The sequence below is a fragment of the Mastomys coucha genome, unplaced genomic scaffold (assembly GCF_008632895.1).
Source record: "Mastomys coucha isolate ucsf_1 unplaced genomic scaffold, UCSF_Mcou_1 pScaffold11, whole genome shotgun sequence".
NCBI classification, from domain to species: domain Eukaryota; kingdom Metazoa; phylum Chordata; class Mammalia; order Rodentia; family Muridae; genus Mastomys; species Mastomys coucha.
This window is the reverse complement of record NW_022196893.1, coordinates 27,524,728-27,544,719: the sequence shown is the minus strand read 5'-3', so window position 1 is coordinate 27,544,719 and position 19,992 is coordinate 27,524,728. Positions and strand designations below refer to the sequence as shown.

The 19,992-nt window shown below is 45.3% G+C and overlaps 1 long non-coding RNA gene across 1 annotated transcript; it reads left to right on the top strand.

The window, feature by feature from the left end:
* Positions 1-8,901: 8,901 nt before the first annotated feature.
* On the top strand, positions 8,902-13,270 carry LOC116078561. Its single transcript, XR_004113589.1, has 2 exons — positions 8,902-9,054; positions 13,105-13,270. It is a non-coding gene; the product is annotated as an uncharacterized LOC116078561 (long non-coding RNA).
* The last annotated feature ends 6,722 nt before the right edge of the window (positions 13,271-19,992 follow it).

Genomic DNA, 19,992 nt, shown 5'->3' with positions numbered 1-19,992 from the left:
CCCCGTCTCCACGTGGATGCCCCTACTCCCAACCCCAACCCCCAGACCTCTAAACTCCCTGGGGCCTCCAGTCTCTTCTTTGCATCTTCTCTGACTGAACCGAGACCCAGCAGCCATCTGCTGTCTATGTGTTGGGGGCCTCAGGCAGCATGCATCAGTTGATAAGAGAGGAAGAGCTTAGAGAGAGACAGAACAGTAACGATCTTCAAAGGCTCCCTAGTTAATCCTGACAGTGGGTCTGGGAGGAGAGGTGTCGCCCATGGAGATCACCTCTTTTGCCCTGGGTCTGTAAGGGCGTTGCCCATGTGGATCCGATCTGGGGACATTGCCCATGAAGTCGCCTCTTTCGCCCCTTTGCGCCTTGTTCTCATCCTGTCTTTCATACACCTTTCCCAAGGTCTGAACGTTCTTTCTGTTTGCCTCCTCCCTGTTCCTTCTGTGGGCAACCTAACCTATCCATGGTCTAACATCCCATCTATGTGCTGGACACTCTCACCACCTCACAAGCTGCAGAGTGACATCCACCCAGGATGTCAGCTCCTACTTCCGTACAGACACAAACATGACAGATATTAGGGCACCGTGGGCCTCTCTGTCTCCATCTGTCTCTCTCTCCAGTTTGCTTCCTCTGCCAGGCTCCTGTGTCTCCACAAGTGGTCACCTATCACGGGTTTCCCATGCCAGAGACCTGTGAATGTATTGTGCCCTGCCTCATACCTCACCTCTGGAGTCTATTCCTCTTTTATAAATACCTTTCTGTCTCTCCATCTCCAATGCTAGCATCCTAGTTTAAGACTTTAAAAAAAAAATCAGTGTGTCTGTGTGTGCCTCTGCATATGTATGTGCCCATGAACACAGGAGCCCTCCAAGGCTTGGATTCCTTGGAGCTGGAGTTACAGGCTGTCGTGAGCCTCCTGACATAGATACTGGGAACTGAACTTGGGACCTCTGCAAGAGCAGTGTGCACTCTTCAATATGGTGCCATCTTTCCAGTCTCCCTCCTAGTTTAAGTCAATCACTTATCAAATTATATTACCATCCTACAAAAACCAGGGTCCTGCACACTGTGCTTTTCAAGTTCTACACCAGAACAATTCAACCATATTCCACAGGATTTCCCCAAAATTCAATATTGCCTCCTTGATGTTGTTGTTGTTGGTGGTGTAGTAGTGGTGTGTGTGTGTGTGTGTGTGCGTGTGTGTGTGTGTGTGTGTGTGCTAAAATAAGATCTCACTATGTTGTCATGGCCAGCCTGGAACTCACTCTGTAGACCAGGCTGGGCTTGAACACAGAGATCTTTCTGTCTTTGCCTCTCAAATGCTAGGATTAAAGTCCTATGTACTCTCCAGGTAGGTCACTATTGCCAGTGCAGCCGAGTGTTGAAAGGTGGATGGAAGCTGGTTGAAGAGCTAATGAGACGTGAGGAAGTAGTGACCAGATATGAAGATGATTAACTGAAAACCCTAGCTGTCAGTCACAGGGAGATGGGTTTGGTTTTTAGCTACTAATACACTGAATAGGATTTACACCCATCTGTCCACTGACCTACTTTTCCTGAAGTAGAAGACTGCGGAAAGCCAGCCTGTCCCTGGATGGATAACTGGAAGCTCTTCAGTCTCTCCAAGCCCTGCCACTTTCTGTGTCCCCTTGGATGTGTTCGAGCCTCAGCTGTTTGTCTCCCAAGGATGTGACACTTAGCTCACAGATTTGACGAAATAACAAGCAGGGAAGAATGTATAAGCCTATTGTGCTCTTTGGTTTCTCCCCTGGTCCTCTAGCGCCCTCATGTGGCTGCCAAGGTAGCCTAGATCCCACCCTCTTCTGCGGCCCGATTTCATCATTTCTGGAGCCTTGACTCTGCCCCTGAAATTTGGTCTCTAACTCATCCTTTCATTCTCCAGTCTTAATCTAACTGATGAACTTAAGCTAGATAATCAGAGACAAGGCATAGTTAGACATGATGGCGCAAGCCTGCGTTTCTAGCCCTCAGGAGGCAGAGGCAGGGGGCACACTTTGACCTTGAACCCACCGTGGACCACATAGAAAGACTCTGTTGCAAAGAAACAAACAAAAACCCCAAACTCAAGTCACATCAGAATCCTGGGTGATAGAAGTACTTGGCTAGTGGAATATTTTAGACTGCCATTAAGAGATGGCTCAGGTGGACAGTTCAGGATGGTTCATTACCCTTATAATTACACACACTGAAAAACCCTGGCTTCATTTTCAAAACCCAGTCTCCTGTACTTGACTTGACACCACTCTTTCTGTGACATGGTGGCAAACACATCATCGTATCATCCTGTCTCTAAAGACATTCTAGAGGCTCCGTTCTGTCCCTCACCCTATGCTCCTTCAGGGGCTAATGGCCCCATCCAATATCTGAGTAGGAATTATTTGAAGATATGTAGTCATCCTTCCATATTTGTATTATGCTATATTAGATATTACCAACAGCCTATAAACAATTCAAAATATAATAAAGAGATTGCATTCTTTGCATGTCAACCTTTAGCTGTTTTATAGCGGGGACATGATTATCCATGGAATTTTGACATCTGCAAGTGGTCTTGGGCCGATTCCTCAGGATGCCAAGGGAACACTGTATTCTCTGAGGCAGAGGATAATCTTCTGTCAAAATTGTGGAGCCCTCGAGATGAGAGAAAGGTGTATTAGGAAGCTAGGCGGGCAGGAAGAGAGTTGATACCATCGTTTCTCTTTATTCTGATGCTATTTGATTAATTGACTCTTTGAGGCTTATGCTGTTGCCTAGGCTGGCTTTCAGCTCAGCCCAAAGCCCCGTGAGCCTCCCGCCCCTGCTTCCTGAGAAGCTGGGACTGTAGACCTGTGCCTTGCACCTGGTTCCTCTTTACTGCTTAATTGGAAGTGTTTATGAGATCACTGTCCGTTATCATGAGTGTGGGAAAAATAACAAAAACATACCCCTTATACGTCCTGCCCAGATCCCAGCGGTGTTGATAGTTTATAAAACTACAGTATAATGTCAGAGTGTATTGGCACTGATACAACTTACCCACTTTATCAAGACTTTCCCATTTCACTTTTTAAGTTGTGTTCTTGTGTGTTTGTATTTGCATGTGCTCATGTGTTCTGTTACATATAACCTTACCACATGTGTAGGCTTGTGAATGTATAAAGTGAAGACAAGACCAGTCTAAGGTATGGTTGAGGGGAAGGTTTGATTGACTGATTGACTGATTGACTGATTGATTTTTATTTTACATTCATTGATGTTTTGCCTGCATGTATGCATGTCTGAGGCTGTCAGAAATGGTGTTACAGACAACTGTGAGTTGCCATGTGGGTGCTGGGAATTAAACCTTTGGAAGAGCAGCCAGTGCTCTTAACCCCTGAACTCAGGCCCAAGGGGAAGGTTTTTATTATAGATATGAAGGAGAGCACATCTAGGGGCATCTGGAAGAATCCAGAGCAGGGGGAGAAAGTGGTAGAGTAAACATGACCAGTAGACTGAAGGGAGCCATGAGAGAAGACGGGGAGAGAGCAAGAGAGGGAGAGAATAGAGTGTGGGAAAAGGAAACCAAGACAGAGGACAAGAGCTGGAGGACTGACAGGGTTCCTCTATAACCCTGCTGAAATGGCAGAGTTATCTAGGAATGAGAAGCTGGGGGAAGGGCAGTCCATGGGTTGGAGAAGTTTGGGGAGCCCCGAAGAGCTGAGAGGAGCCACTGGTACTGAGTGAGCCTGGATGCTTTTGCATGCATTTGGCAGTTTCTACAGTTAGCCATTTGTCCCAATTTTCTTTTGGATCTGACAGAGTATCTCCACTACAGTCAAGAGAAAGAAGTTATCATATCTTGTTACAACTGCATCCACGTCTGCATCCCCATTCCACATTCCCAAGACCTGACTATCACTAATTGGGCATCTTCATTTGTGAAAACATGCTGTGTCAAATGTTATATAAATGGATCGTAAGCGTGAGACCTTTTGGATAGGCTCTCCCACTCTCAGCTTCCTGTGTCTAAGTCCCTTGAGATTCACCCGAGTTGTTGAATATATGAACAGACAGATCTTTTAAATCTTTGTTTAATCTGTTGTTTGCTTAAGGACAACTGAGTCACTGCCAGACATTGCGAGTCATTGAGCATGAAAGTGATAGAAAGTGATAGAAATGTAAATGAGCCAAGTGTGGGAAATACAGCACAGGCTGGTTGGGATTTCAGCTACAGATCAGTCTCCTCTGCCCAGTCTCTTCCACAACAGGGGAAAGGTATTCTTTGTTTTCTGGAATGGTTAGCAGGAACTCATCTTGTCAGGAGGAGAGCAGGCCCTGAGTGACAAAGGTTGGTAGAGTCGCTGAAACTACAGTTACCTCAAGAACTGGGAAAGAAGAACAAAAGCAGCCTTCAGAACCTCAACTGTTGCCTAGGCAACTGTCCTTGCAACCCATGACATCACTCAACCCTACAGAAAAGCCAAAAGGAAACATAATTATCACCTAGCCTGATGGCCTAGGCCTAGCAAAAGTCAGAGGGGTTGTTCGCATTTTCTCTGGCAGCAAGTTGACTCCTTTTGCCTCTGCTACAACATATAAAGGTATTACAGATATGTGTGTACAGACTGGCTTTTTTTTTTCTTTTCAGCTCTCTAGAGAAACTACAAGTGTGCAATTGCTGGATCAAGTGGCATCTGCACGTTTAGGTGTTAAAGGAAGTGCCAATCTGTTTCCCAGACCAAATCCACTGATAGTCCCACTAGCCGTGTATGAATGGCTCTCACGCTAAGTTTTCAATCTTTTATTTATTTATTTTTTTTACTTCTTGCTCACTCTATAGATTCTGTCAGCAAGTGGGTAGCCCTCGGTGTCTGTCACTCATAGGAACTCCTGTAAAGGAATTGAATTATGTTCACCCCCATCTAGCTTTTTAAAACGAGTGAGACAGAGACTATGGTTTATTGATTTGGCTCTGGCAATTACTGGTGCAGGGGAAGGATGACCCAAGTAAACTTTACTAACAGCTGGACTGGCTGCTTCCCCAGCTGTCCCCCCCAAATCCTTGCTGTTTGAATCTTTCTGGGATACTTCTGCTCTAGCAGTCTGGTGTCCTGGGGGGCACATTTCACTTGGGCATTGTACGGCGCCTTGCTGCCCGGATGGCAGCAATAACGACGACTTCTTCTCTCGCGGTTTACTCAGGAAATTTTCTTTTGTGTTATAGCTCTCCTAGGTACCCAGGTGTTACAGCTCTTTAAGGTATCTAGGTATTATAGCTCTCCTAGGTTCTTAAGTGTCACAGCTCTTCTTGATGGCACAGTTCTTCTTGATGTTGCTTCTTCTTCTTCTTCTTCTTCTTCTTCTTCTTCTTCTTCTTCTTCTTCTTCTTCTTCTTCTTCTTCTTCTTCCTCTTCCTAGGTGCTGCAGGTCTGCTTGCTTCTTAAGTGGCTCCAACTGTCTGGAGACAGCCCCTTATATACCCGAGCTTGAGCTGCCAAGTCCTCCTGGATTGGTTCTCTGTCAAACCCTCATTAGCATACACCTGCTCGGGAGGGCGCATGCGCAGTATACACCCACTCGGGAGGGGCGCATGCGCAGTAGAATAGTCTATTGCTGCTGCGGTCACCATCTTGGATACGATCGTCTAAGCGGCTGCTTAAGATTATCCAAGCGGCTGACGATCATATCCAAGCGGCTGCCTACAGGGAGGCACGGGGCGTGCTCACCTAGGACAGAGGGAAAGAATTAAGGCTGCTTGGAGCCCTGCTCATCCCCGCTTCAGCCCCATGGGATAGAAAGCAGCCTGTGTCTCTGCTCATTACCGTTAGGGAAAGTTAAGCCATTTACATGGCCGCCATCTTGGATACGATCATCTAAGCGGCCGCTTAAGATCCGAGCGGCTGCCTACATCATGTCCAAGCAGCTGCCTACAGGGCATGTGCTGCTGATCCATCACATCAAATGGAGCAAATGGAGGCCTTCCGTCCCCCCAGCTTCTCCTGGTCCCAACCTGCAACCCCCAGCCCAGGAACTCCTTCTCTCTATTTTCCCCGGTAATTGGCTATAGCCATTTTTTTTTTTTTGCTTTGTTTTGTTTTTCAAGACAGGGTTTCTCTGCGTAGCCCTGGCTGTCCTGGAACTCACTCTGTAGACCAGGCTGGCCTCGATCTCAGAAATCCGCCTGCCTCTGCCTCCCAAGTGCTGGGATTAAAGGTGTGCACCACCACTGCCCAGTGCGGCTGTAGCCATTTTTATGTAACCAATCATTTTAAACTGGGGAGCAAAGTTTATGCAGCAAAGGCTGGTGTGTGTGGGGATTTGCTTATCTTGGAGTAACCAGAGTGCAGAGTAGGTAATTTAGCATTTGAATACATAGCAGCACTAGATCAACCTCCAATAGACTCCTGTTCAAAAACTCTGAGGCTTGAACAGAAGGAAACTGCTAACGTTGGGGTGACAGTGAGCATTAACTATGCTTGTTGTTTGTAAGGCACTGTTCTTAGATCCACTTTATTACTTATACCAGCCCTAAAGGCAGGCCCTATTATCACCTTCGAGAGTATAGATGAGATGTCTGAGGTTTTAAAAAGAGTAACACCTGCTCATCATTATGGCTAGTAGGTGACAGAGCTGGGACTTCAGTCTAGGGCTGCTATGACCCCAGCTGTTCGCTGTGTGATAACAAAAAAGCAAACAAGGGAAAGAAATGTTTCTGTACTGTGAAGGCTGCTGTGTGGGCCATTGTGGGGGTTGTGTGTCTTTTCAAATGTCAATATTGACTTTTATTATGTCTGGGAATTAAGAGATAGTTTTGCAATGTGTGTATGTGCATTTGTGTGTATAAGAGAGAGAAGGATTGAGAAATAAAGAGAAGAAAGAGAGGTCCAACAGGTATGCAATGATCTTCCCTCCAAAGTTATGATGGCTCCAGCTGATGCATTTCAACACAGGCCTAACCTGTCACTTGGGGATGATAGCATAGTGTAAATAGTATGGGTAAAGAAACAAGGAGAAATTACTCACAATACATCACACTATGTAGATCGTCTCTGCAAATGCTTCCCCTATTTAAGCAGAAGGAAAAAGAAAATAAATAATGCAATGATTATGCAAATGATCAGACACATGGGCACACGCACACACACATACACACATGCTCATGTATATGTATGTATATGTGAGCAGATAAGAACAAACATTTAAAACACCAGGTGAGGTGAAGAACCCAGCATGGAAGGAACTATAATTCAGACTAAGAAAACCTTACTGCCTATGTTACAAAATACAGAAAAACTTGCTAAGATCTCAAGGGCAAATAAATAAAACAAGAGGTGACATGGGAAATGGAGGAGCTAAGACCACAAATAGAGAAGAAAAGAGAACTAACACATTGGAAAGAGAGATAGATGGATGTGTAAGTGCAGAGGTGGCAGAGAGGGACACCCTGAGACCAGCATCACACTCAGGGGATAAAGGTTTAACAGGATGAGGGCTGGTAAGACCAGCCAGGATCCTATGCAAGGGCAGCCGATGTCTGTCAGGTACAGATGATAAAAACTAAACTGAAAATGGCCTCAAAGCCTTTTCTACATTAATTAAACAACTAATTATATATAGAAAAGACTACTTGGGTCCCAAAAAAAGAACTGATACAGAATAATTAAACATGCGGCCTGGTCAGATGGGTGACTTTGGGACTGAAAGAGAAAGGTCAGGGTAGAGGAGGCATCACCAGCGTAGGAGAGCAGTGTGGGAGTGATCTAGCCTTCTCTACAACTCCGTGTCACTATGAATGGTGGCATCTGGTACCGGCGTGGTGCTAAGAACTGTACGTGCATCATTTCATTTGATTTCCATACAAATTATCCATCTTCATGTCATCAGTGAGAGAACAAGATGGGATAAATGATCTGAGGTCCAAAAGGAGCATACACAGAACTCAGGTTGCAGTTCAGTGGGTCCCACTGCGCCAGCTGCTGTCGTAACAGAGGACACAATGCCTGCACTTTCATGTTAGCATGCTTCATCACTGTGTAGCTCTGCCTCATCTCTAGTGGGCTTCCCCATATTCACTAAGGCCATTCATATTTAAGAATGTGCTTATCACATTCATTCTCAAACAACAGGACCAATTTGAAGTGGAAACTTAAGGGTTCTTTGGAAAGAACCAACCAACCCAGGTCAGTTGTGTTGGATGGTGTTTTTCTGGGGCAAACACATGAAAGAGTGTTTTCTTGAAGCAGACCCAAGTGAAAGGATGTTTTGCTAAAGCAGACACATGAAAGAACATTTGGCTGAAGCAGACACGGGTGAAAGGATGTTCTGCTAAAGAAAGCATGTGAAAGGACACATGATGAAGGATTCTTCACTAACGGCACACATGGATTAGTTCACCTTACATGTGTTGCTGAGCTCCATTTGTCAGGAGTCCATAGAGAGAAATGTACCAGAAGACTTTTGGTGATGTGTTGGTGGCTTCTTGCTGCTTCTGTGGACTCCGTTGATTGGTAGAGTGATGTCAGCTGAGACAGACTCACATGGAGTTTTGCTAAGACAAACTCACATGGTCAGGCAAGGCTGGTGGAAGACACATGTGTGGAGGGAGTATAAGTAGGACTCAATGGACATTTAGGGAGCCTGGGGCCTGGCTTGCTGTAGAGCTAGCTTTGCAACACTTCTTGGTCTCAAGTCTTCGCTGATCTTCTGTGGAGAGCCACTTGAGCCACGCCCTGAGATGGCGCTGGCTTCCACCCTCCTGAGAGCAAGTGGTCTCGTAAACAAGCCCTTAATTGGCTAAACTTGCTGAGCTTGGGAGTGCTTCCGCATTTGGTGACCTATCTGCTTTTGCCACATGGCCCATTGGGATTGGCTAAGCTTGGGAGTTCTTAACGGCTGAGGGTGTTACCCTGGGGGTTAGAAGTTTGTCTAAGGTTCCTGAATAAACTGCCAAAAGAAGAGCTCATGGGTCGCGTCTTTCTTGCTGGTCAAGGCGGACGCGACAACTGGCGGCCCGTACGGGGAACCTCTTGAGACTCAGAACTTTTTGCAGTCAGGGCAGCCGGCTGGTAAGTTCCCAGGTAAGTTGGGGCAATAAGGACCTCAGAAGTAGAGGATATAAGGACTCTGAGAAGGAGTGATAAAGTTTCACGGTTAGTGAACGAGAAAGAGAGCGAAAGTAAACATGGGCGCTTTGCAATTGTACCCAATTTTTCTGGCTCTTCAAGAGCTGTTATTGTCAAAAAATTTAGAAATCAAGAAGAGCACACTGGAGAGGTTCCTTAGTGAGTGCGACACTGCTGCCCCTTGGTTCGCGGTGTCTGGGAACCTCACCCTTTCATGCTGGGATAAGCTAGGGAAGGATCTAGATTTCTCCTGGGACCAGGGTATTTTGAAAGCAGGGGTAAGACCTGTGTGGAAGCTCGTTAGGAGCTGTTTGGAGGATCAGCGTTGTTGTAAGACCGTAGAAGAGGGGAAAGCCGCATCAGAGCAGCTGAAGGAAGAATGATCTGTGAAGTCAGAGAAGGGAGCTTCAGACACAGAGTGGTCTGATACAGATGAGGAATTACAGGCTTTGATTGAGAAGATTAAGAAAAGCTCTATTAAAGATAAGCACAGGAAGAAGGGCCCAGAGAATGACATGGGCCCCCCAGGCTGCGCACCATCAGTGCCCCCTCCATATAATCCAGTTAACAGTGGAGGATTGGGTCGCTCATTTTGCTCAGAGGTTTGGCGAGCGGTGAGATCAGAACTGCAGCTTGCTTGCCCAGTTTTTCAAGATGCCCAGGGGAATAGATATGAGGAACTACTTGATTTTAAGGTAGTAAAGTCCCTGGCTGAGTCCATCCACACTTATGGCATTACTGCCTCCTTCACTTTGGCTCAGGTGGAGGCTCTTAATAGACATTGTATGACACCTAGTGATTGGAGCGCCTGTTTAAGTCCTGAACAATATCTAGATTGGAAGGCCTTTTTGATTGAATATGCTAGTGAGCAAGCCGCTGCAAATCAGGCAGCAGGAAATCAGGCTTGGGATAGAGACATGCTATTAGGGCAAGGCAGATTTGCAAATCAGCAAACAGGGTATCCTGTACAGGTATTTGAGCAGGTCAAACAAATTGCTATCAAGGCCTGGAAATCCCTGCCTAATAAAGGAGATGTGAGTGGAAATCTTACCAAGATATTGCAGGGCCCCATGGAAACTTTTTCTGATTTTGTGGCCAGGCTAGTTGAGGCTGCAGGAAGAATTTTTGGGGATCCTGATGCAGCTATGCCTCTGATTAAGCAGCTGGTTTATGAGCAGTGTACTAAAGAGTGTAGGGCCGCTATCACTCCCTACAAAAACAAAGGGTTAGAAGCCTGGATGAAAGTTTGTAGAGAGTTGGGGAGCACATTGACCAATGTGGGCCTAGCAGTGGCTGTTGTGCAGCTTGCTCAGAATAAAAGAGGAAATTCAGGAGCTTGCTTTAAATGTGGCAAGTTAGGACATCTAAAAAGGCAATGCCCAGAAAGAGGAAGTGTGGTGAACGCAGAAACTAGCCAACGCCCAAAACAGCCTGGACTTTGCCCAAAGTGTAAAAAGGGGAACCATTGGGTGAATGAATGCAGATCCATGAAGGACATTAATGGTCAGCCTTTAACTCAAGGCTATGGTGGAGCACGTCCAAAAAAACGGGTAGAGGGGCCACGTCCTCAGGGCCCACAAATATATGGGGCAGTAGAGAATCAGGCCACAGAGTCAGCACAGGAGAGGTGGCCGACCCTTCATCATCCACGGGACCACAGAGAGCCACTGCAGGCTCGGCAGGATTGGACCTCCACTCCACCACCAGACTCGTATTAACTCCTCAAATGGGGGGGTACAACTTATAGAGACAGATTTTAAGGGACTCCTTGAGCCAGGCACAGTGGGGTTATTACTTGGCCAATCATCTTCTGCCCTAAGAGGATTGATTGTCCACCCTGGTGTGATCAATCCTGATTATACCAGTGTTATAAAATGTCAACAAGATAGTGAAAGATTTGCCTTTATGGTTCCTTCTTGTAATCATGTGGAGCCAGATCAAAGGTATGAGTGGGTAGTTTTACCTCAAGGAATGGCCAATAGTCCCACCATGTGTCAACTATTTGTGGGTGAGGCTCTTGCCCCTTTAAGACAGCAATATCCAGGTGTGAGATAAGTTCATTATATGGATGACATCTTGCTAGCTGCCAAGTCTGAGGAGAACTTAAATAGGGCTTATATAGAGTTAATAAAATTATTAAAGAAAAGAGGATTATTTGTAGCCCCCAAGAAAGTTCAGAAAGATGAAGTTGTTAATTATTTGGGTGCTAAGGTTCCAAGTAGGCAGATTATTCCTCAAAAAGTAGAATTAAGAAAGGATAAATTGAGAACATTGAATGATTTTCAAAAGTTGTTAGGGGATATTAATTGGGTGCATTATTTAAAATTGCCCAATTATGAATTGAAGCCTTTGTATAGTATTTTGGTAGGGGATTCTACCCTTGATTCTCCCAGATTGTTAACTGAAGATGCCAGAAAAGCCTTACAAAAGGTTGAAGAGAGATTACAGAATGCCTTTTAGGAGATGGGATGAGAATCAGTCCATTTTGTTGTGTATTCTTCCTATTAGCCCACAGGAATTTTGTGGCAGGATGGCCCATTATTATGGATATATCCAAAAGTGTCTCTGGCAAAATCTATTGAGCATTATCCTACTAAAGTTGCAAGTTTGGCACAGACTGGGGTACAGCAATGTTTACAGTTTTTTGGGGTATCCCCAGCTGCTATTATTGTCCCGTATTCTGTTCATCAGGTTAAAGTTTTGTGTGGTACCATTGATGATTGGGCCATCCTTCAGTGTGGGTTTGAAGGATTAATAGATAATCATTATCCAAAGCATCCTTTATTATCCTTCTTTAGAGAGCATCCTGTGATCTTTCCAAAGATTACGTCAGCTGCCCCTATAACTGGGGCCCCAAATGTGTTTACGGGTGGTTCTAAAATGGGCTGTGGGGCCTATTTGGTAGAAAAACCAGAGCCCATGTTATGTCAATTTCCACTGGGCTCTCCTCAAGTATTTGAATTAAAAATAATAATTGAAGTTTTTAAAAATTGCCAATTTGCTTTTAATTTGATATCTGATTCGGCTTATGTTGTTAACACTGTTAAAATTCTTGAAACCACTGGCCCCATTAAAATTAATAGTACTGTTTGTGCATTATTGAAGGATTTGCAAAGTTTAATTTGGCAATGAAGAGAGTTATTTTATATTCAGCATATTTGTACACATACAGGATTACCCGGACCATTAAGTAAAGGAAATGGTGTTGTAGATCAATGGACTAGAATGGAATGTATATTTATGAGTTCTTCATTTGAACAATGAAGACAATTCATCAGACAATTTCATCAGACTTTTCATGTGAATGCTAAGACTTTGCAGATGAAGTTCCACCTGTTGTGAGCTGATGCCCGACAGGTGGTCTTAGATTGTCCTCAATGTATAATTCATTATCATCCACCTGGCATGGGTGTCAATCCATGGGGCTTGTCCCCCCTTAAGATCTGGCAGATGGATGTGACACATGTTTCTGAATTTGGAACTTTAAAATATGTTCACATATCTGTAGATACGTGTTCTGGGATCATTCATGCCACCCCTTTGAGTGAAGAAAAGGCATGCAATGTCATCTCGCATTACCTAGAGGTATGGGCTGCTTGGGGCAAACCCCAGCAGCTAAAAATAGATAATGGACCTGCCTATACAGCTCAGACTTTTATGTCCTTTTGTAAACAGATGGAAGTTCATGTCTCCCATGGCTTGCATTATAATCCTCAAGGGCAAGGAATTGTGGAGTGTGCTCATTGCACCTTGAAGGAGCTTTTACAAAAACAAAAAGGGGGAATTGGCCAAAGCCATACCCCAAAAGAAAGAATAGCCCTTGCCCTTTTTACCTTAAATTTTTAAAATTTGGATGTGGATGGCCTTTCTGCTATGGATCGTCCTCAGTGCAGCAGAGGTTCCTTGAAGGAATTTGTGAAATGGAAGGATGTGATCACGGGCATATGGCATGGTCCTGATCCAGTGTTAGCGTGGGCAAGAGGATCTGTTTGTGTTTTTCCCCAGGATTGTTTAGAGCCTCTGTGGGTTCCCGAATGACTGACATGGACATGTGCCACGCAAAATGAAAAGACCGTGCCTGAAGGTTCTGTGCGTCCTCCTGCTCCTGTTCCTGATAGAGAGCCAAGCGGAACCAAGGAATTTGGTTGGCAAATTTTGAGGATCTGATGGATCAACTGAGATTGTCCATGGCTACAGTCAATTCCACATGGGTGGATGTTGGGTTAGCCTCTGGCTTGTCATCTTGGATCTTCACAGCCATGAATCATCTGAAAGAATGGGCGGGCATGGGGGCTATGGTTGGTCTCCTATTGCTGGTCTGCCTTGTGGGCCTGTGGTGTATTTGCAGGATCAGGTTCACTCAAAGGTGGGATGCAGCCATGATTGTGCAGGCATTTATGGCCATTGAGGCAAGACAGTCTCCCCAGGCATGGCTGGCAGTCATGCAAAAATGATCGTCACGTTCAGGCTGCGAGGAAAAGCATTGCACTCCGGGTCAGCTTCTAGCGGCCCGAGAAGAGCACGTCTGATTGCATGCGGGTTGATACCCCAGGCCCTGCCTCTGAGAAAAAGGTATCGGACAGGTCTGGTACTCTTTGGGTGGATGACACCTAAGTGAGGATCAGTACAATGTCCCTGTTTCCAGCATCAGAGATCAGACCTCTACTCTTGCCTGTTTCATTTAAAAACTAAAAGGGGGAACTGTGAAGAGCCGCTTGAGCCACGCCCTGAGATGGCGCTGGCTTCTGCCATCCCAAGAGCGAGCAGTCTCGTAAACAAGCCCTTAATTGGCTAAGCTTGCTGCCCTTGGTTGCTTCCGGATTTGGTGACCTATCCGCTTTTGCCACGTGGCCCATTGAGATTGGCTAAGCTTGGGAGTTCTTAACAGCCCAGGGTGTTACCCTGGGGGTTAGAAGTTTGTTCAAGGTTCCTGAATAAACTGCCAAAAGAAGAGCTCATGGGTTGCGTCTTTCTTGCTGGTCGAGGTGGACGCGACAATCTTCCATTTGTTGAGAGAGGCACAATAGAGAACTTCTCCTGGTGTCCCTGGTGGTCCTTGCCCTCCTGCTGACTCATGCCAGTTCAGCTGAGGCCTGGCTGTTCCTGCCAGGTCATGCCGCAGCGGCTGCTATCCCCACACTACAGAGCCAGACTGCTGGTGTATCCATGAAGTGCAGCTCAATCCCGAGCTGCCACTGCTGACCTATGAACTGAACTGCTGATTTGCTCTAAGGAATCATTTCTACATAGGTCCACTTCCCCTGTATCCTAATAACTTTTCTTTTCCACTACTTCTGGTGGGTGATGGGCTAGCAGGGAGGCTAAAGCATTTAAGGACTATTATTAAAAGTAGGGTTGAGAAAAATCTAAGCCTACACCCATTGAGTATTTTTGTTTTTTAATTTTATTTAATTTCATTTTGTGGTGCTGTGGGTCCATGATTCTTTCCCTTGGGACTTTCCAGAGGCAGTGCCATAAGATACTACCACTCATAATGATTTTAAAAAATGATAAGAGTTTTAATTTTTAAGAACTTTTATAAATTTTATAAATTGTCCTCTTAATCCCAGGAATCAATGGTAAAAAAAATTTCAGGACAGCATTCTGGAGAGTTGGACCCTCCCATCACACTGGAGTCACCGAGGCTCATGGGAAGGCAGCCAACAGAAGGGAGAGGGATGCTGACTCAGTGTACATTTAGGGAGCCTGGGGGCCTGGCTTGCTGTAGAGCTAGCTTTGTCCTAAAATTTTTCACCAACTTGCAGCTTTTACAACTTGTGCCACACAAACACGCTTTTGCACCTTGATTTCCATTTTAAACCTCACCTGAAATTCAATAAATATTTACCTGGATTCCCACAGTTTCTCCAACTTTATCACAGTCTCAAAATAGCTCAGTGATAGAGGGTACTCCTTGGTCTCGGGTTGGACTCCTCATACACATACCACTACCACTGTGTTAAAATTTAAAAATTCAAGGATGATAAAATTCAACATCTTAGTATGAAATTAACACAAAAAAGGTTCAAAATTATCCCTGTCAGGCAGAAATCTGAAGTGAAAACTTAAACGTGGTGGATCCTAAGGGAAGTTTGGGACACGTTTAAATTAATATTTTTCACTATTGGTTCTTGTGATGGTTAACATCTTCAGCTTGATGCGATCTAAGATTGCTGGGAAGGGACCCTCAGCTCAGACCTTGTTGGGGTCCCTCAGCTGCAAGACATTGGAGCTTTACACAGCAGACTCAACTCATGCCTGCTGTGCCTGAAACAAAGCCTCACGGAAACTACGCCTGCTGGCTGGCACATATACAGCCTAAGGACATCTGTTGTTGACCTCCTCTCCCACTGTAGACTGCGCCTCCAGCCATTCCCCTGAGCTGAGACCTGTGGGATGTCCTGAGTCTCCACCTTCAGCCCAGCAGCCAGCTTCCCTTGGACTTCCCCCTTGACTTTGTTTGGACTCTTCCTGGCTCCTCCCAAATCCCTTATGTTATTCAAATGTCGTTGTAACCAGAGATTCAGTATGTTCTCTTGTATATAATTGCTGAACCCCCCAAGTAAAAGAGATTGGAAACCCTCAACTTGGCTCCGTGTCCTTTTGTTCTTGAACTCTGTGTTTCAGGTCTCCGTTCTCCCTTCCGTCGAGGCAGAACCTGGTTCATGAAACTGCGGGTCAGTTTCAAGACCTGTTAGATGAGGCTGGCCTTAGGGCATGCCTGGGAAGGGACCCTCAGCTCAGAACTGTCTGAAGAGCCTGGCCTTAGGGCACGCCTATGAGAGGTTTTCCTAACCAGAGTAATTAAGATGGGAAGTCCCATCCTGAATATGGGCAGTACCATTTCTTAGGTAGAGTGGAGTCGGGTGTTGCTTCCTTATGAAAATGAACTATAACCAGGAACTGTGATCTAGAACTTCCCTTTGCTGGGGTATTTTATCACAGTAAACTACTTTTAAAATACTATTTTACTATTGTAAAAATAACCTTTTAAAAGTAAATATGTATCTTAAAGCCACTGTACTAAATACATTTCATAACTTGCTGGTTGACAAGGAAGCACAGGGGCTTCCAGGCCCTTCACAGAGGACTGGCCTCTGAATGCCACAGCCCTGGAAGTCTGGCTGAAGCTCTGCCCATAGGAGCCTATGCCCAGCTCCTGCCTTGACAAATGTGCCACCACCAAGTAGTGTTACATCCCATGGTGTACCTTGCCCATTCTTTAAATGGGAGGCTGGTGCAGATCTGAGCAACCCTCCCGTCAAATTGGCTGTCACTTCCTGACTAGTTTTGGTTCTTGCTACTTAATCTCCCAGAATGCCTCCCTCCTCCCTGAGGGCTAGATCATGTCTTTCCTCTAAGAGATTGCCTTTCGTGTCCTGCTTTTCAACCTGGCTAGCTGATTTCATTTTCTGAAGTACCATAGCACTGTTTAAACCATCTTTCGGCCATTCATGCATGCAGCACATTCTCTGAACATGAACTATATATACTTTGTAACAAGCATATATTATGCTTTATGCTACGAATGTCAGTAAGCATTTTCTCTTTGTCCCTTAGATGGATTCCCCGGGATAGGAAGTATCTCAGGGTCTCCATTGCTATAAAGAGACAGCATGACCCAGGAAACTCTTATAAGGAAATTTAATTGGGGCTGGCTTTCAGTTCAGAGGCTTAGTCCATTATTGTCATGGTGGGAAGCATGGTGGCTCACAGTCAAACATGGTGCTGGAGAGGTAACTGAGAGCTCTACTTCCAGATCTGTAGGCAGCAGGAAGAGAGTGAGATCCTGGGCCAGGCTTGAGCATCTGAGACCTCAAAGCCTGTGACACACTTCCTCCAACAAAGCCACACCTCCAATAATGCCACTCCCTATGAGTCTATGGGATCCATTTTCAGGAAGTATGCTACACTCATTTGGAAGGTCTACAATGTCTAGCATAATAATAGTCAAAGAAATGGATCCCAAAAGGCTCATTGGGTGGTTAAATGATTGAAGACTAGTAGCCACTTGGTGAATTGATCCTATGGCTTTGTCTTTATTTTTGGAAGCTCAAGGCTGGGGAAATAATTCAGTCGCTAAAACGCTTGCCACACAAGCCAGAGGACCTGAGTTTTATCTCCAGTAACCATGAAAAGAAACACATTGCTAGATAGAAACAGGTCTAGCCTGACCAGTAAGCCCCAAGTCCTGGGAGACTCTATCTCGACAAACAGGGTGGAGGGCCAGAGAGGTGGAGCTGTGAGTGTAGCCCCTGCCGCTTAAAAGCCCAAGAGTTCAATTCCCGGGACCCACATGGTAGAAGGAGAGATCTGACTCCTGAAAGCTGTTCTTTAAACTCCACATGTCACACGCACGCACGCACGCACGCACACAGACATGGACATACAAACTTTGGGAAGCTTGTAAATTTTTAGTTTTAAAAGACAAATGAGTTACCTTGAAGACTAAATAGTCTCTCTCTCTTCAAAGACAAAGGCACATATTAAGTTCCTTATGAATGGCATAGCATCCAGTTGGCTAAGTAAAGTGATTTTCCTTTTTGTTCCGGGCTGAGTGGGCACTGTCTTGAAAAATAATACACAAAAGAAATTTTCCTCAGTTTTCCAACCCAGATGTACAACAGGTTTCAAAGGAGGCTTTCCAAAACGCACTCACACTCTATATTGCTCAAAATCTAAAATAAATAAACAAACAAATAAGTAAATGGATAAATAAGCTATTTTAGCACACATAAAAAAACACAGTGATATCGTGAATGGGATGTTAATTAAGGGCATCGCAAATATAAAATAATGCATAGAATTAAAAGAATGCTACTGTGAATCAGCTCAGATTCCACGCGGAAAGGAAGGGCTTTGCCCTTGTTTCATTAAGGTTGTCTCGCGCCACAGGGTTATTTAAGAAAATCATGTCCCCAGTGAGCCGGGAGTAATCTGCTGCCACCTACTGGCAACTGAAAGAAAAGACAGCTCAGGACATTTCATTACTGAAAACCTTCTAAGAGAGCCTTAGGCACTTAGATGATCTTATTTGAAACGTAGACACTTTGTACCTGCGCGATTCTTCCTCAGGAGTAACATCATCAAACAAGTTGATGTAGTTGAAAAAAAGATCATAGTGACCTACATTTGTGATCTCAACTTTGGAACTCACAGGAAGTTTAACTGCGGGCTTCATCTGAGGACTGAAGGAACTTCTGGTCAGTTCCTTAAGAAGAGCCAGAGACAAGAGGGCAGGCGCAGTTCCAAGCTGAGGAAGCCAGCGATCTAGTCAGCACTACTGTAGAGAGGATCTCTCGCAAGCATCTCCTGTCAATAAAAAAGCCGATGGTCAAAGCTAGGGCAGGAAATAGGAGGTGGAGACTGGCAGGAAGAGAGAGGACTCTGGGAAAGAGTGAGCATATAAAAGGGAGACTTGAGAGCCCGGCAGGAAGTTGGACATAAGCCAGCAGGTAGATGAACTGAGGAACATACCGAGGGAGACGCAGAGAAGAACAAAGGTGGGACTGAAGGAGAGGTAGTTAACCAAATGGAAGACATAGAATAATTTGAACACGTTAAATAAGTTACAAGCCAGTTAGGGGATGAGCCAAAGCTTATGGCCAAGGTATTTAATAATAGACAGTCTCAGGGTCATCACTCCAGGAGCCAGGGCTGGGAAAGGAAAACCTGGAATTTAATATATACATTTAAAAAAAAAAAAAATACTACTGTCTGTGAATGAGGGATGTGGTTTGCATGCTGCTCCTCCCAGGAATAGAGGCCTGTTCTCAAGCTCTGTCTCCCCACCCCCCACCCCCAGCCATTCTTCACTCAGCTACTGAAGGGATCCGAGCCCTATGCATGCAAAGAACCCCTGCATGCAAGCAAACACATACAGAACTGGGAAGTCCACGGGGCGGTTACTGGCTCATTAGACTCTGGACCCTGAGATTCCTCAGATTAAAAGGATCAGGTTGGAAAGATCGTGGCCAAGTTTATTTGAGTGAGATAATTTGAGTGGGTGTACAGAGATAAGTAGTTTTATACTGGGAGTGGAAAGGTCTAATCAGGGATAGGAGTGGGGGAGGAGGGGCCGGGGAGTTAACCAAAACTAAAGATATGTGAAAAAGCCTATGCAAACCCAAGCTGGAGGGGTGGCTCAATGGTTAGACATGATTGGTGCTCTTAGAGAGGACCAGTGTTCATAGCAACCACACAGGTTGACTGACAACCAGCCCACTCCGGCTCTGGAGGATCTGGTGTCTTTGGCCTCCACTAATGCTGGCACACATGTGCACATGCACCCACATAAGTGAATAATGCAATAAATCTTTTTAAAGTTTGATTGGAAGCACCCTGCATGGTGTATCCAAGGGCTTTCTACCCCTGCCACTTTGTTCCCAAAATAATGACTTTGAGTCTAATGATTTATTAATGAATGTTTGGGCCATAAGCTTTGGCTTCTTCCCTGACTAGCTTGTTGTGTGTATAGCCTGTTTAAACTACCCTACGTCTCCCTCACGGTTAGTTACCTCTCCTCAGGTTTAGCCGACAGTCTTCGCCAGAGTTCAAGGTGAATGTCCTGCACCTGACTCTTTCCCAGAATCAATCTGTCTGTCTGTCTCTGTCTGTCTGTCTGTCTGTCTCTCTCTCTCTCTCTCTCTCTCTGTCTCTCTCTCTCTCTGTCTCTGTCTCTCTCTCCCTCTCTCTTTCTCTCTCTGTCTCTCTCTCTCTGTCTCTCTCTCCCTCTCTCTTTCTCTCTCTGTCTCTGTTTCTCTCTGTCTCTGTCTCTTTCTCTCTCTGTCTCTCTGTCTCTGTCTCTGTCTCTCTCTCTGTCTCTGTGTGTCTCTGTCTCTGTCTCTCTGTCTCTCTCTCTGTCTCTCTCTGTCTCTCTGTCTCTCTCTCTCT